This window comes from Podarcis cretensis (genome assembly GCF_951804945.1).
Source record: "Podarcis cretensis genome assembly, chromosome: 3".
Taxonomy (NCBI): domain Eukaryota; kingdom Metazoa; phylum Chordata; class Lepidosauria; order Squamata; family Lacertidae; genus Podarcis; species Podarcis cretensis.
In genome coordinates, this window is record NC_137172.1 from 92,479,643 (window position 1) to 92,494,908 (window position 15,266).

The 15,266-nt window shown below is 42.4% G+C and overlaps 1 protein-coding gene across 1 annotated transcript in view; it reads left to right on the plus strand.

The window, feature by feature from the left end:
• The window catches only part of HMGCLL1 (3-hydroxy-3-methylglutaryl-CoA lyase like 1), a 60,347-nt gene that overhangs the window by 38,453 nt on the left and 6,628 nt on the right, over positions 1 to 15,266 (plus strand). The window lies entirely within an intron of this gene.

Consider the following 15,266-nt stretch of genomic DNA (forward strand, 5'->3'; position numbering starts at 1 on the left):
TGTGATCAGTTTTCCCCCAAGGTTACCTAGATAGGCAGGGGTGTAGCTGTACCACAGTGACTCTCTCATTGCTGATGTTAATGTATGATCTGGGTTGGGTCCAGGCCAGGTGTAAGTCATGAGCTGAGGATCACATGCTATAGCTTAAAGCGAGTCGCACATTTCTGCACTGCATCCATCTGCAGGTGGCTGTCATTGATGGGCACACTTTACCTATTTGTCCACAATCTTCTTTGAAAACAAGGAGTTCAGTTGCACATGTACAAAAATATATAATGGGAAAAGATCACAAACGTGGACAGAAATGGATAGAACACCATGGGCCAGTGCAAAATCAAAATATAGCAACCTGTGAATTATTATGCATACGATATGGACTATTTGATTTGTTTATGCCTTTCTGTGTGTTTCTTCACTTTATACCCTACCAAGCATCTTGCACCCAAACATTGTAAATGAATCTGTAGCCAAGTTGGCTGCAGTCTAGTGGCTTGGGTGCTCTGCATGGGATTGATTGTACTGTTAGACTCTTAACAGTTCAAGAGTAACCCAACCATCTAGCAACAAATATAGAAGTTTCTTCAGTACCACTCTGCATCATATCATAATATATTGCTTCTTTAAGTGCTATTTCCAAGGCTTTAGGAAAAGTGGAAATTGGAAATGTCCTCAGGAAAATATTTTTTCCTGGTCCCAGCTGGTGACTACTGAATTGTCGTATTGAAAACCTGCTGCATGATGAATTGCCCGAGCTTTACTATATGAAAACTCACTAATATATTAGACATGCTTCCTTTTAGGCAGAGTGCTGTTAAATTATAATTCCAAATGAAACGATGGGGACGTGAGTTTTATTCCGACATTTGCTACTGACTGCAACAGTCAGAGTCCGACGCTAACTAGTTTCAAAGTGCACATTTGTGGTGCCTCTTAACTTAGAAAGACAGGAATTAATCTGCATGTAGATAAAGGAGACTTAAAAACAAAAAAACCCCCAAAGCCTGTAGAATTCATTAACTGGGTTACTCCAAGCATTTTCCCTAACAGAACCGCATTTCTTTCTGAAGATCTTAGCTCTGTTCTATAATTTTTCATAGCAACATGTTAAAAAAATAAATGCAGGATATTGTAGCAACTGGGACATTGAACCTGAGACCTTTTGCATCCCAAGGACGTTCTCTACCACTGAGCTGCAGCCCTTCCCCCAAAGACTTCGAAGTGTGTTCAGCCATGTGTGCTTAGAAGACCTTCCAGCTCAATGTAGGAAGGTCAGTGTGGAGTGGATTCACCCGACACATCCAGAAGCATAGGGGGTCAAGGGCTGGCACATACTCCCCCTCTCACATGTACAGGCTGAATTCCCAAAGAGGTCTTATGTGTGTTGTTTTCTGGCAGTGTGACTGCAGTACTGTTGATGAACAACTATGAAAGGCAATTTGCATCGTGCTATCTATGGCCGAGCCAAAATGTGGCAGTGGGGAATCCTAGATGCCCGTTTATTGAGCTGCAGTGTCTAAATTGTGAGGGAATGGAACCTTCCAGAATACCTGTCCTAAACAGCCTAGCTTTGGAGATCGAGGTGGATGGGTAGGGAGAGAGATAGGTGATAGATAGATTAGATAGATAGATGGTAGATAGATAGATGATAGATGATAGATAGATAGATGATAGATAGATAGATAGATAGATAGATAGATAGATATAGATAGATAGATAGATAGATATAGATAGATAGATAGATAGATAGATAGATAGATAGATGATAGATGATAGATAGATAGATATATGAGATTAACTGTGAGGCAATCCAAAAACTGACCTTGAAAACAGGAGTTGTGTATAGTAAAGGAAGCTGCGGACCAGTAGAAAACTGAGTGGATGATGCTCCTACAAAATAGGAGTCAAGCGGGAAGGTCCCCAGAGGCAAGATAGCTATAAGTAGAAGAATGAGAATGCAGTAATCTAAGAAATGAAACCTGAAAGAGGATAAGCAGGACTGGGAGAGACCAGAAAAGACTGAGAGAAAAGAAGAGAAGAATGAGCTGGCCCCAACCTAAGTATTATTTACACTTTCCTGCATCCCTTGAATTGGACCAATAGATTATGCTGCCTGGATATTATTGCCTTTGAGCTTCTATATTGAAATGTTGCTTCATTATAAGATACTGCTTACTTTCAGCTACTGCTGTAGCTAATTCAGTGGCTGGGAATAAAAGACATTTCTCAATTAGCACAGAGAGAAAGTTCATTTGTACTAGCAGTGAGTGGGATGGGGGAGATGAGGCTAAATTGTAGGTGGCTCCAGAGGATATTTATGAACCAGAAGTTCCAGGTTCCTTGATCCCTGTTGGCATTGCCTCTAGGCAGGCAGGGCCAACAGGGAATGGCAGCAGGAGGAAAGGATGAGCACCAGAATAAATCAGGGAACCTTGAAATCCCAAGGACAGTGGGAGCCAGTGCTGCTGATCGAATTTACAGGCCCCTGAACACATGTCAGTAAATGAATGAGCCCTTTGGTCCCTGGAGCACATAGATATGGGAACTGACAGCAGATTCCCAGGGACAGGGAGCATCACTGAAAGGCCATTTGTCATGTGTGTATAATATACCGTATTATTTGCTCTATAAGACTCACTTTTTCCCTCCTAAAAAGTAAGGGGAAATGTGTGTGCGTCTTATGGAGCGAATGCAGGCTGCGCAGCTATCCCAGAAGCCAGAACAGCAAGAGGGATCACTGCTTTCGCTGCACAGCGACCCCTCTTGCTGTTCTGGCTTCTGAGATTCAGAATATTTTTTTTCTTGTTTTCTTCCTCCAAAAACTAGGTGTGTCTTGTGGTCTGGTGCGTCTTATAGAGCGAAAAATACGGGTACATAGGTATATACATAGATGGATACATACCGTACAGTATTGCTGGGACTAGGAATACAATGTGGGTACCTAGAAATGCAGGGAACCTAAAGAAAATGGGAAAAAATGGAAGGACAAAAGTCAGTCCTCCAATTTTTCAAAACAGGATTGTAGGAGGTGGGGCACATTACAACTTTGCACTTGGACTGACAAAATTATACTTTCTCTGGAGTTGAACAATGCACGCTTCTGAAAAGCTAGAGTAAACAGCTTTTCCCTCCCTCCCTCCCTCCCTCCCTTCCTCCCTCTCTTCCTTCCTTCCTTCTGTCCATCCGTCTGTTCTTTCTTTCTTTCTTTCTCTCTTTCTTTCTTTCTTTCTTTCTTTCTTTCTTTCTTTCTTTCATTGGAGAGGTGAAATGGTAGACAAGAAAGGGTTGTGACTTTAAAAGGGGCTCCCTTAGTTGTATGTGTTTGCCTGCAATGTACCTGCATAAACTCTAAGCTTTGGGTAGGGTATGTATACAGTCGGGCTTTACATGTCTGTAAAAATTGTTGACCCCTGCCTGAGTAAATTTAACATCTTTATTTAGCAGGAGAAATAAACTAGCATAACAATGAGAAGTATAAAGACAATTCCTGTAAAGACAATTCCTGGATGAATGAAAGCAGAGCAACATTCTGTCTCCTATTATTTAGCGAACTGTAGGCTGTAATATACGAGGGACGCAGGTGGCGCTGTGGGTTAAAGCCTCAGCGCCTAGGACTTGCCGATCGAAAGGTCGGCGGTTCGAATCCCTGCGGCGGGGTGCGCTCCCGCTGCTCGGTCCCAGCGCCTGCCAACCTAGCAGTTCGAAAGCACCTCCGGGTGCAAGTAGATAAATAGGGACCGCTTACCAGCGGGAAGGTAAACGGCGTTTCCGTGTGCGGCTCTGGCTCGCCAGAGCAGCGATGTCACGCTGGCCACGTGACCCGGAAGTGTCTCCGGACAGCGCTGGCCCCTGGCCTCTTAAGTGATATGGGCGCACAACCCCAGAGTCTGTCAAGACTGGCCTGTACGGGCAGGGGTACCTTTACCTTTACCTTTAGGCTGTAATATTCTTGCACCAGTTCTCTAGATTGTTGCTGTCTTCTTCTGCTCAGCATGTTTGTGCCCGCTATTTTGTTTTCTGTTCTGGCAGCGATAGTATTCAGCCTCCAACCCTCCCCCCCTCAAATAACAATACTTTGATGGTATTTGCTGAGGAAAACTTTCCATCATTCAGTTGTGTCCTACTCCAAATGATATTGGACGAAGTCACTGAATCTGCATAAGAAACTACCTAAGAGGTTTTATAAGGGTTGTTCTAAAGAGTAAGTAGTGAAAGATGGCTGGCTGCTTAGCCAAAACATTCAAAGGTTAAGATCACAGTGCTCAAGCCATTTACCCTGAAGAGGCATTGCTAAAATAAAAATAAAAAGATCTCTCCAGAGTAAGTAGTTTGAAGCCTGATCTAATTGTTGATGCCACTGAAAGGAATAAATGCCAGGCATCAAATTGGGATATGATGTCTTTCTAAATAGTGTGTTTTTGGTGCAAATGAAAAAAGCATATGAAGGAATGTTTCAAAACAATAAGATTTTAAACAGAAGTATGGCTAAGTCTTTGCTTGGTGGCTGAAACTTGGCTGAACCCAGAAACTGGGATATTAAAATATCAGACTATAGAATTTATAGAAGTGACAAAGTCAGCAAGAAGGAGGAGGCGTGGCTGGCTGTTTGAGTAAAAAGAGTGCTTTGAGTAAAACTGCATGTGTAGACTGGATAACATGTCAAAGGCAATGTGCAATGGCAAACCATTATTTATAGGAAACTGCGACCTCCAAGGGAGAAGGAAACAATCTGGACCAACAAGATGTATAACCGATACTAGTTGCTCCTACCATGACCGGTATTGTTACTGCTTCTACCATAACAACTCAACATTACATTTGGATTTAACAACTTGCTGGAGGCTTGTACAGAACCCAAAACGGCATAGTTTCTGCCCAGATACTCAGGGAGCTTCCAGGCTACCTGTTTATTGGCCATTAATCCTGATCTTCTTGCAGGGGGATTTGACAACATCGGGTATATATTATGATTTGTTTGTGGGTTATGACTGTCACTGTGTAGGCCAATTTAGGAACATTTTTTTCAACCCAGATGCAGTGTTCACACATGATTGGCTGGTTTTCTCAGCCAAAGTGCTGGTGATCATCCACACTCAACACATGTAGAATAACAACATCTTATATTAGTAGAATCAGCAGAGATGATCCACTGCCCCAGTGGTAGGTCAAAAGATTTATGACATTCTTCAAGTTGCAGCTCCTAGTTCAGTGCTTAACAGTTGCAGCTGAGAGCAACGTCAAGAAATGCTCTAAGGTAGAATCCACACAAACTGTACCAGGACATCATTCAAAAGACCTGCATTAGGACCTTGGAGCTAATGTAGAAGGGGGCAACTGGTGAGGATTTTGGGAGAAGGATGATAAAGGAGTGGTAGTATTCAGCTGTAGCAACATATCTACATGTAGAGTGATCTGTATCGCTGGCACCTTTTTATACTCTCTGTCTCATTCATAGGTGTCATTTGATATATCGTGTGGTGACTTCATAAAATAAAAGTGGATTATTTGATGAAAAAGTGATAACCATTTATTGGGATTTGGTGGCATCTTCTGCATTCACAAACCAAGTTAGGAGAAACAATTGTATATACTTGTTAAGATACGCACACACACACACACACACGGCTTGGTCTTCTGAATTCTATATGGAAAATTGCCTAATATGTAGTGAGCATTCTGTGCTTTGATTTTTCAGAGTGTTGTACTAGAAATCTTAATCTTAAGGATTAGACAAGAGTAATAAACAAATTTTGTTAAGTGGCTGAAATAAATAAAAACTGTAAATATAAAAAAAAGGTGGTGGAAGATTCAGTCTCCAGTTCCCAGATTCTATTTCTTAAACATATGTCTTACAGAACCATGGAAAATGAAGATAAGATTTCCAATTTTCCATGTATTTAACAGGGGGTGGGGAAGTAGACTAGCATGAGAAACAATGGAGTCCAGATATTTTTGGATCCCCATTACTTATATGGCCAATATATCCTTCAGGAAGCAGAGTGAATTTTGGAGGAAAACGGTAAGTGTAACAGAACTTACTTTATAAATAGACACAGGTTTTTTTTCAGTCCAGCAATTCCCCAAACCTGCATCTTCTGGAAAACCATATCAATAGCACATGGTGCTTAGTCTGATGCTACATATAGAATTGAATCATGGCATTCTTGCCTTTTATGGTTGTCAGGTGTGTCTAGGAGCCTCTATGTGTCCTCTCCGCAGCAGCTAACAGCAACTTTGGGGGTGGTGGTGTTAGATTAAGAGAATGGCACAGGATAATTTGGAAGCCCCCTGTCCCTGGCAGCTTTTAAAGTTAAACTCAAAATATCAGGATTTGGAATCCTGGATCTCCTTGTGCAATGTGTAGTTTGGCCTTGCAATGCAAAACGCAAAGAAACTATCTTAGAATTATATAACCTGGAATGCTATCAAACGATACGGTGCTTCCTTTAGATAGTTTTAACAAGTTCTCCAAAGACTTTTTGAAATGATGTGTTTACTCACTGTTGCTCTTACTGGCATTACCACTATTTAGTAATATTTGAATATATGAGGCTTTTGCACTGTTCTGAAGTGTCAGGGACTGGAAAGGGGGCCTCTAACTTCACCCTGCACTCTACAACGGCCCATAGCTGTCAACCGTCCCTTATTTGGCGGGAAAGTCCCTTATCCCAGCAGGCTGCTGTCCCTTATTGATGATGTCCCTTAAATTTCCCAGGTTTCAAAGGAAGCAGCTCCTCTCCCTCCCTCCCTGCCGGCCAGGGAGGAGGGGGGCTCCAACTGTGTTGCTTGGCTGCATTGCTCACCCAATAAGGAGTCTAAGAACAACTGGGGGATGGAGCTTGCATGCCTTGTGCCGATCAAATCGGCCGTGTTGCCTGGGGACTCGCCTTTGCTCAGCACTTCCCAGCGGAGATGTGACAGTGGTTTTCCTTGCTGCATCCCCTTTGCCAGGTTGCTGCGCTGTGGGAACCACCGCTTGAGGCTTCGTTTGGCTGCTGGCTGGCCTTTCTGCCTTTGGCTCGGAGGGGCTCAGAAGTTGAACATACCTGTGCTCTGAAAATCCCTTATTTTGACTGCTGATCCCTTATTTTCGAGGCTGCTGGTCCCTTATTTTCAAATCTGTAAGTTGACAGCTATGCAATGGCCATGTCAGAGGCTCTCTTGGAAGCAAGAATCATTCTAATAGGCACAGGAAACTGGATTAAGACAAGGGCATGTGAGGGGGACCAAGTAAATGAAGTTCCCCATCAAGCAGCTGATCAGCTACAACAGTTGTTTTTAAAGAAAGCTCTTCATATGTTGCCCAGTTCCTGCTCATGCACCCAGCTGGATCCAGGCCCTTGTCTTGAGATCCAGTTGGTTTCCCTGCCAAACATCCAACTCATTTTTGAACTCTTCCAAGAAAACAATATGAACTGAGACACATAGGAAGCTGTCTTATATTGGGTCACGTCACTGGTCTATCTAGCTCAATATTCCAAGGTTTTCCAAACTTGGGTCTTCGGCTGTTTTTGGACTACAACTCCAATCATCCTAAACTAGCAGAACCAGAGGTCAGAAATGATGGGAATTGTAATCCAAATACTGTTGGAGACCCAAGTTTGGGATTCCTTGGTCTACACTGACTGGCAGTAGTTCTCCAGGGTTTCATGAAGGAGTCTCATAACAACTTGCAGCCCCCTTAAGAAACTAAAGCTCCCAGAATTCTTTGGGGGAAGCCATGGCTGTTTAAAGTGGTGTCATAGATCTTGAAATGGATGGTGCAAATGTGCCCTTAGTTCAGAACCTCAGCGATCTTTCCCTAGAGTTGTTCTTATTCTGGAAATAAGCATTCCTCAAGAATATATAACAAATGGCCCGCAGGGAGTTGCAGCGTTAACCAGGGATAAAATCTATGTAGTGTTTACAGAGTTGTGTAAAATTCAGAAGCCTTAATTTCATTGAAGAAAAGGGGAAGGATGAGGGATGGATTTGGGCCTACCACTTTATATGGCTCTTTTGCCTCTGGTTTCCTCTGGGCTTTATTAAATTGATTTCTCCTGGAGGTAATTTGTATTTCAGGCTTTTAAATTAAATATGTAACTCCTCCATTGTGAATTTTTCAGCAATTCATAGCCAGTCAACATCATCTGTCACATATATCACTGCCTTTCTGTTAGCACGAGGAATCGCTTTTGCCTTCTCAGGAGTCTTGTGTTGTTTTTGAAAAGCATTTTACACCTCATAAGTTGTCAGAGGAGGGCTTCTATATTTGGAAATCATTTGTCGCTCTCAGCACATGTCACTCAGGTTGGTCTTATACCTAGCTGGTTGCTCAGATCAGATACGAAGAAGAAGCATCCATCATTTGTCCTATCTCAGGACCATCACCATGTCAGTTTTGCTTTCTTCATGAAATTTGGAAATGCTTTGAATACACTTTATTGTTTTTGTTTAGGCCATACTCTGAGCACCCCATTCTAGGAAAAAATCCCCTTATTTTTCATACATCTGGCATTCTAAACTCCCCCTGCTTTAAACACAGAAAGAAAGGGGGGGGACTCTTCTGGGCTCTTTGCCTCTTAGATTCTCCTCAATGTGCCAAAGTGGTGACCAAAACTACATACAATATCCCATCTGAGGCCCATTTAGGTTCAAGTTAAACTGCAGCTCAGCTGTATAAAAACTTTTAGTAGGATCCATGTCATACAAGATGAGTTGTTAAGCCTTAATTTTATGTGTGCATTATCATGTTTTCTGCTTACACTTTGGCTCTGCTGGCTTCCTCAAATCACCCTTTTCCCTTAACATTGACCGCTTTAATGCATAAGCAAAGTGGGGATTAGGCTGGTAGTTCCACAGGAAAATGGAAAATATAACAAACAGATGCCTTGTCTCCTTTAATTCTATCATTCACTGCTGTTTTCCAGGCGCCTTTCTTAATATGTGTGTGTGTACACTAAGTGTACAATTATTATCCATGTGCTACACAGACTCTAAGTACCTTTTCTCAAGGCAGAGCTCCAGTACGAGATGGATGAATCTCTTAATTTTGTTTTCTCCCATTTCCCATTTTTCCAGTCTTAATTTTAGTTCTTCATGTTTCCACATCAGTGTGCATTTTTAAAAAGTCCTCATGAAAACTTGCCAGAGTTTTAGTGCCAATATCTCCCGATATAAACATTTTTATATGCCATGATACGCAAATGTGATGTGCACATTTGCGGAAGTACAAATCGAGAAGCATAACCGGTTCATGTATTGTTTCAGGAACTGTGAACTAGGGAGTTTCATATTAAAATGTGAACCAGATTTCTTCGCCGTCCCTAGCTCTGGTTGAAGGAAATGTGGCACTTAGAGTGCCCCTACCACAATATTCCTTCTGGGGACATGGGTGGTGCTGTGGTCTAAACCACTGAGCCTCTTGGGCTTGCCGATCAGAAGGTCGGTGGTTCAAATTCCCACAATGGAGTGAGCTCCTGTTGCTTTATCCCAGCTCCTGTCAATATAGCAGTTTGAAAGCACACCAGTACAAGTAGATAAACAGGTACCGCTCCAGCGGGAAGGTAAACGGCATTTCCGTGTGCTCTGGTTTCCATCATGGTGTCCCGTTGTGCCAGAAGCGGTTTAGTCCTGCTGGCCACATGACCCGGAAAGCTGTCTGTGGACAAACGCCGGCTCCCTCGGCCTGAAAACAAGATGAGTGCTGCAACCCCATAGTCGCCTTTGACTGGACTTACCCATCCAGGTATCCTTTGCCTTTACCTTACCTTATTCCTTCTGGGGAAATGTCATTTTGCTTCTCCCACCTCTTTACCCCATTGTTTAGTTCCAAGAGTTGGCTATATTGGAATAAGGTTGTGTGAGTGTTGTAGACCTCTATTGGATATGATGATGTTTACTAGTGAGAAGCACCAAAACTCAAGTCCTATCCTCCAGTGCCTTGTTATTATTTAATTATAACCTTTAAAAAGTTTTTAAAAATGTATATATTTAAAGTGCTTTAGGCTGCAATCTTACTGGAGGTAAGACTCACTAAACTCATGTAGACTTCTGAGCAGACAGGTGCAGGATCATGCTGTTAGGGACTGATCACTCCTGCAACTTTACTCCAAGGCAGACATGCTCCTATGGCCCAGCCTTGCCTGGGCTGATTGGAGTTGTGGTCTAAAATATTTGGAGGGCACCCGGTTGGTGAATGTTGATATGGCCCTTAAAGAAGCCAACAAACAGAAGTGGCCAGCATCATCAAGGCTTCCTCTTTCCTTAGCAGTTCCTCAACATGTTATGGCAATTTCCTTTTTTTTAATTTTAAAGATTCGATGATGATGATGATGAAAGTATTCTGCAGTAGGGCTATCTATTCTATAACTAGGGTACCTTTGTTTTGTTACGTGGGATCTGATGCTGGATTCACAGTAGTGCAAGTATAGCACTAGAAGAAAAGGGAAAAAGCAGATTGTTGTGTGGAAAGGGCCCCCCGACGCTGTTTTAATAGCCACCCTCCCACGCAATCGCAGCAGTAGCCTCTTTATAGATCTCCTTTTATCATCTTACTGTGCCTTTTTTAACTTGACTGCTTAAATTACTATGTTAAGAGCTGGTATCCTCCAGTTCCAAAGGGATCAGGGCTAGACTCTCTCTCTTTCTCCCTCTCCATCTCTCCCTCTTTGGGTCAGAAACAGACACTTTTTTTCTGGACTAGAAGAAAATTTCTTCCAAATGCTGTGAACAAGGCCTTTCCCAAAAGTTTCATAAATTTATGGAATCAAACTCCTTGCTTTTTATTTTAATTTTTTAAAAGGAAGCGCTTAGAAAAAAATTGTTTACAGTGTGGGTGCTTTATTAGTTGTAGTAATCAGTTGGTATTTGTATGCTTGTACAACAAATTAAATTAGGGCTGCCATATGTCCAGATTTCAAAGGCAGAAATGATTGTCCAGAGATAATTTCCGAAATAGGGTGCTTTGCCCTGGAAAAATCAGGCGTCCATTGAAAAATCATGGTTTTTTGGTGTTTTTGTAAAAAAAAAGGAAGAAGAAGAAGAAGCTCTACAGTTCCCAAGCCTCTCTCTGTGAATATTGAATAAAAAGCAGGTGGTAATGAGTTTTCCTTGTCTTATCCGTTCCTGGCAACCTGCCTTGGGGGTTGGTTCCTCTGCCTCCTGACAACATCAGTGAAGGGCAAACCAACTGGTGCAGCTATAGAAAATATGTTAGGAATTGTCCATCTGAGGCCCCAGGTAATTACAGGCTAGTCTACGGAGATTGACAGGGTAAATCACCAGCGAATGTTTACACAACAAAACATACGCCCAGTACAATATCCTACGCTGATGTTACTGAAACCAGTGTCCGGAAATGTACAGTGGAAATAAGACCTGGTACCTTTCGGGTGCCAAGGCAAACATCAATTATAGCAGTGTGAGAGGAGTCATAAGAAATACTACCGCGTATCAGTAGTTCAACAAAGTCAGCACTTTTGTGTAATTGCAGGGGAAAGGGCTGCAAAACATTACGGATCTCAGCAAGAAACGGCCCTTTATACTTTAAAACCGATCCTTGATAAAACAATGCTGGGGTCATGAGAAGGCTACTTTGCCAATTTTGCTCTCACCGTGGGATCCGCGGACATCTGGCTGAGCTGCGGAAGCTGGAAAACGTCTTTAATATTCTCCTGACAGTAAAAATGGACATGTGGAAAACATTCTAACCTGTTAATCTGTGGTGCTCCTGAAAAAAAAAGGGGGGAAGAAATAAGAAGGGAGGAGGAAGGGACATTTGGCTTTATACTTTGTGATGATGAATAGAATGTCTCCAGGTCCAGCTGTAAATAAGTTAATGGCACTGGAAAGGAGACGGTCGTCTCTGTTTCCCCAAATGGAGCTGAAAATGAGAGTGCACCTGTGTAGCTCTCCTGCTGCAATAAATGCCAGGAGTTGCATTTAGTCTGGCCAGATAGCTGGACAACTTTATTTTTATCCTTGCAAAATGAATGAAAGAAAGAAAAGATTAGTGAAGGTTGTTTGCAATGTTTTAGGTCTTCCGCACTGACACTGTTTGATGGATTGAGGCTACGACTCCCTCCCTTTTGGGCCCTCAAGATCAACCTTTTCCAACCAGGCGTGGTTGAACTACAACTCCCATCTTCCCTAGCTAGCAGGACCAGTGGTCAGGGATGATGGGAGTTGTAGTCCAACAACATCTGGGGACCCAAGCTAAAGAAAGGCTGCTGTTGATCGTAAGACTAAAATGTGGTTAAGATGTGGAAGTCAGTGTTTCACATTCATAGCTTGTACAGTAGAACCTCAACTTACCACCACCCCTACTCATGAACAATTCGACTCGTGACCGCAGCAAACCCGGAAGTAAATACCGGGTTTGCCGCGATTCACGCACGCGCAGAAGTGGCTTCTGCTGTCTGCACGTGCACAGAACGGTGCTTCTACCAGCGACCAGGATCGACTCACGAACGGACCTCTGGAACGGATTCCGTACGTGAGTAGAGGTTCCACTGTTTATGATACAAGGTTCATTTTGGTCCCTTAGCCTCAGGTGACATTGATCCTTGGTAAGTTCTGATGAAGTAAAAACCTGAACCAGAGAGACATAAAAAAATCTGCACTAACGTGCTGATGTATTCTTCATACTGTCTTAGTATTTATTCTTTGTATAACATTTTATTTTATTTTATTTTATTGTTTATCACATAAATAAAGAGTGGTGGGGTTTTTTCTCTGCAATGTGCTTCCAAATAATCTCTACCTAAAAACAATGTAGAAAAGAACCAGAAATGATGCATTTATGGATTAGCTGAAAACACAGGGTCTAAGCCATGAGTTGTATTGCTTTAACATCTGTCTGTTCCACAGTGAAGGTTTACCAGAATATATCTTGGAGTCGTTGGTGCAGTTTTTCATTGCTGGATAAATAATCCAGAAGAACTTTTAGTACGATAACGCTGTGAATGTTGAAGGTGGCCTTGTCCAAACACCTGCAACCAAGACTGGATCTTCAGGGCAAGGTTGCACACCTAGACACTCCTAAAAGGAAAAATAAGGTTCTTTTCAGCTGTTGCCTTGAGACACTGGAAAGAAGCCCCCATAAAAAGCAGGCCAATTAATATGGGGAGAGGGGGAGGAAATGTAACGTTTCTTTTAGCTTTTAGGCTAAAACATGGGTAGGCAAACTATTGCCCGGGGGCTGGATCTGGCCCAATCGCCTTCTAAATCCGGCCCGTGGACGGTCCGAGAATCAGCATGTTTTTACATGAGTAGAATGTTTCCTTTTATTTAAAATGCATCTCTGGGTTATTTGTGGGGCATAGGAACTTGTTCATTACTTTTTTTTCAAAATGTAGTCCGGCCCCCCACAAGGTCTGAGGGACAGTGGACTGGCGTCCTGCTGTAAAGGTTTGCTGACCCCTGGGCTAAAACAACAAAGTGTTGTGGGGCTAAGATCCTGTTGCCAGGTTTTACTCTGTTTTGGGGACTTTGCTGTGAGAAGTCTGGACTTTTAAAGCTGCCCCATTAGTTTGAATGGGGGTTGCTTAACACTCGGTCTGAACTGAATGGGACTCAAGCAGGCATAAACTTTGGAAAGGTTTTACCCTGTTTTGTAGGAATTTGTAAAAACTTTTGCTTATAACAGCTTCATGAATAGAGCCAGTTATTGCCATTTTAAAATGGGGTGCAGTTCTAAGCCATCCAATGATGAAAGACCCAAGTTACACCCCATACATTTAAAGCACATGATTTCCCCCCAAAGATTCCTGAGACGTGCAGTCTATCTAACACTGACCTACAATTCCCAGCACCCGTAACAAATTACCCAGGATTCCTTGGTGAGGGGAATAATGTGCTTTACATGTATTTTCAACTTCTGGTGTGTATGCAGACTAGATCCCAATCTCAACATTTGCACCCTTTTCATTTAATACTTAATTTAGTGGCTGGTAACACGTTCCTTTTGGTGGGGCAGAGCAGGTTTTGCAGCGCTTCACACATTGCATTTTCTATCGGTACTACATCAAATGAGTCAAAGTGAAACACTTCTCAGTGTGTTGATTTGAAGAACAAAATGATTTGTTGTGGGCGGGCAAGTAGGGGGGAGAGGAAGATGGCCAATGCCACAAAAGCCCCACCCCACGGCAGCCGTGTTTTCTGCGTGTGACAGCCATCTTATTCACAAAAACAGAGTGATGTCCATCTCTCTACATTCCCCTCAGTATCAGGGCACTTGAATACTGGGTCACTGTGGGAAAATTCAAGACTGCGGTCAGATGTCATTCAACATTGGGAAACAAAGGGAAATCAGCAAAAATGGCACTGCCAACATGGGCTGCCATTCATCCGGGTTTTCCTGGACATTTGACAGACCGCAGCATTCCGGATATATGTCTGGGAAATTTAGGACATATGGCAAGCTTACATTTAAGCTGCCATTTTTATGCCCTTAGAAGTGGCACATTGCCCCCTCTGCTAGTTTGAACATCCTATCTTCAAAAAACCCAATGCTGAATAATGGGGACATCTTACTGTCCACTTAGCCAGCAGCTTCAACAGAAAAAGTTGTCCAGTTATCAGTAGCACAAACAGAAAATGGCACATCTTGAGGCAACAGTGACTCCAAGTGGTCAGTGAAGGAACAGTTTTCATTTTGTTTTTCTTTTTTAACAAAGCGTCATAGCAAAATAAGTTATTCACATCATGCATATCCACCTTATTTTTTATTGTAAGTTGTTTTAATCAGCTTTTAACATTGTGTTTAAATGTTGTGACCTGCCCTGGGACCTTAGGGTGAAAGGCAGTTAATAAAGAATAATAATTTAGATTTAATTTATAGTACCGTGTCCCAAAACCACAGTCCATACATGGGAAGTCCAGTATGAACTCCATAAGCATTTCAATTTGGGTGTCTTTGCATGCCAAAATGTGGAAGTAATTAAACACCAGGCAGGCCAGAATACAGCCCAGGCTGCACTTGGCTTGCTGACTCCAAGCTATTCAGACCAGTGGGGTGTATGTGTTTAATTGTTAGCGTCAAATGAAACTTCAAATTACACTGTCTGCAGATATTTGAAGGAGCCCACACAATGATTAAGCTGAAACTGAGTGCCAAAAAATCCATTTTGCTTGATTGCAGTGGGGGAAACATGCCAAATGCAAGAGAAGATGGATGCAGATGACTGGGATGATCTGTTTGAGAAACACTTGGAAAATTATTTTCATCTATGATCAAAAGCTTGAAACCTCTGTTCTGTCCACAGCTGCAATTCATAGCATATATATAT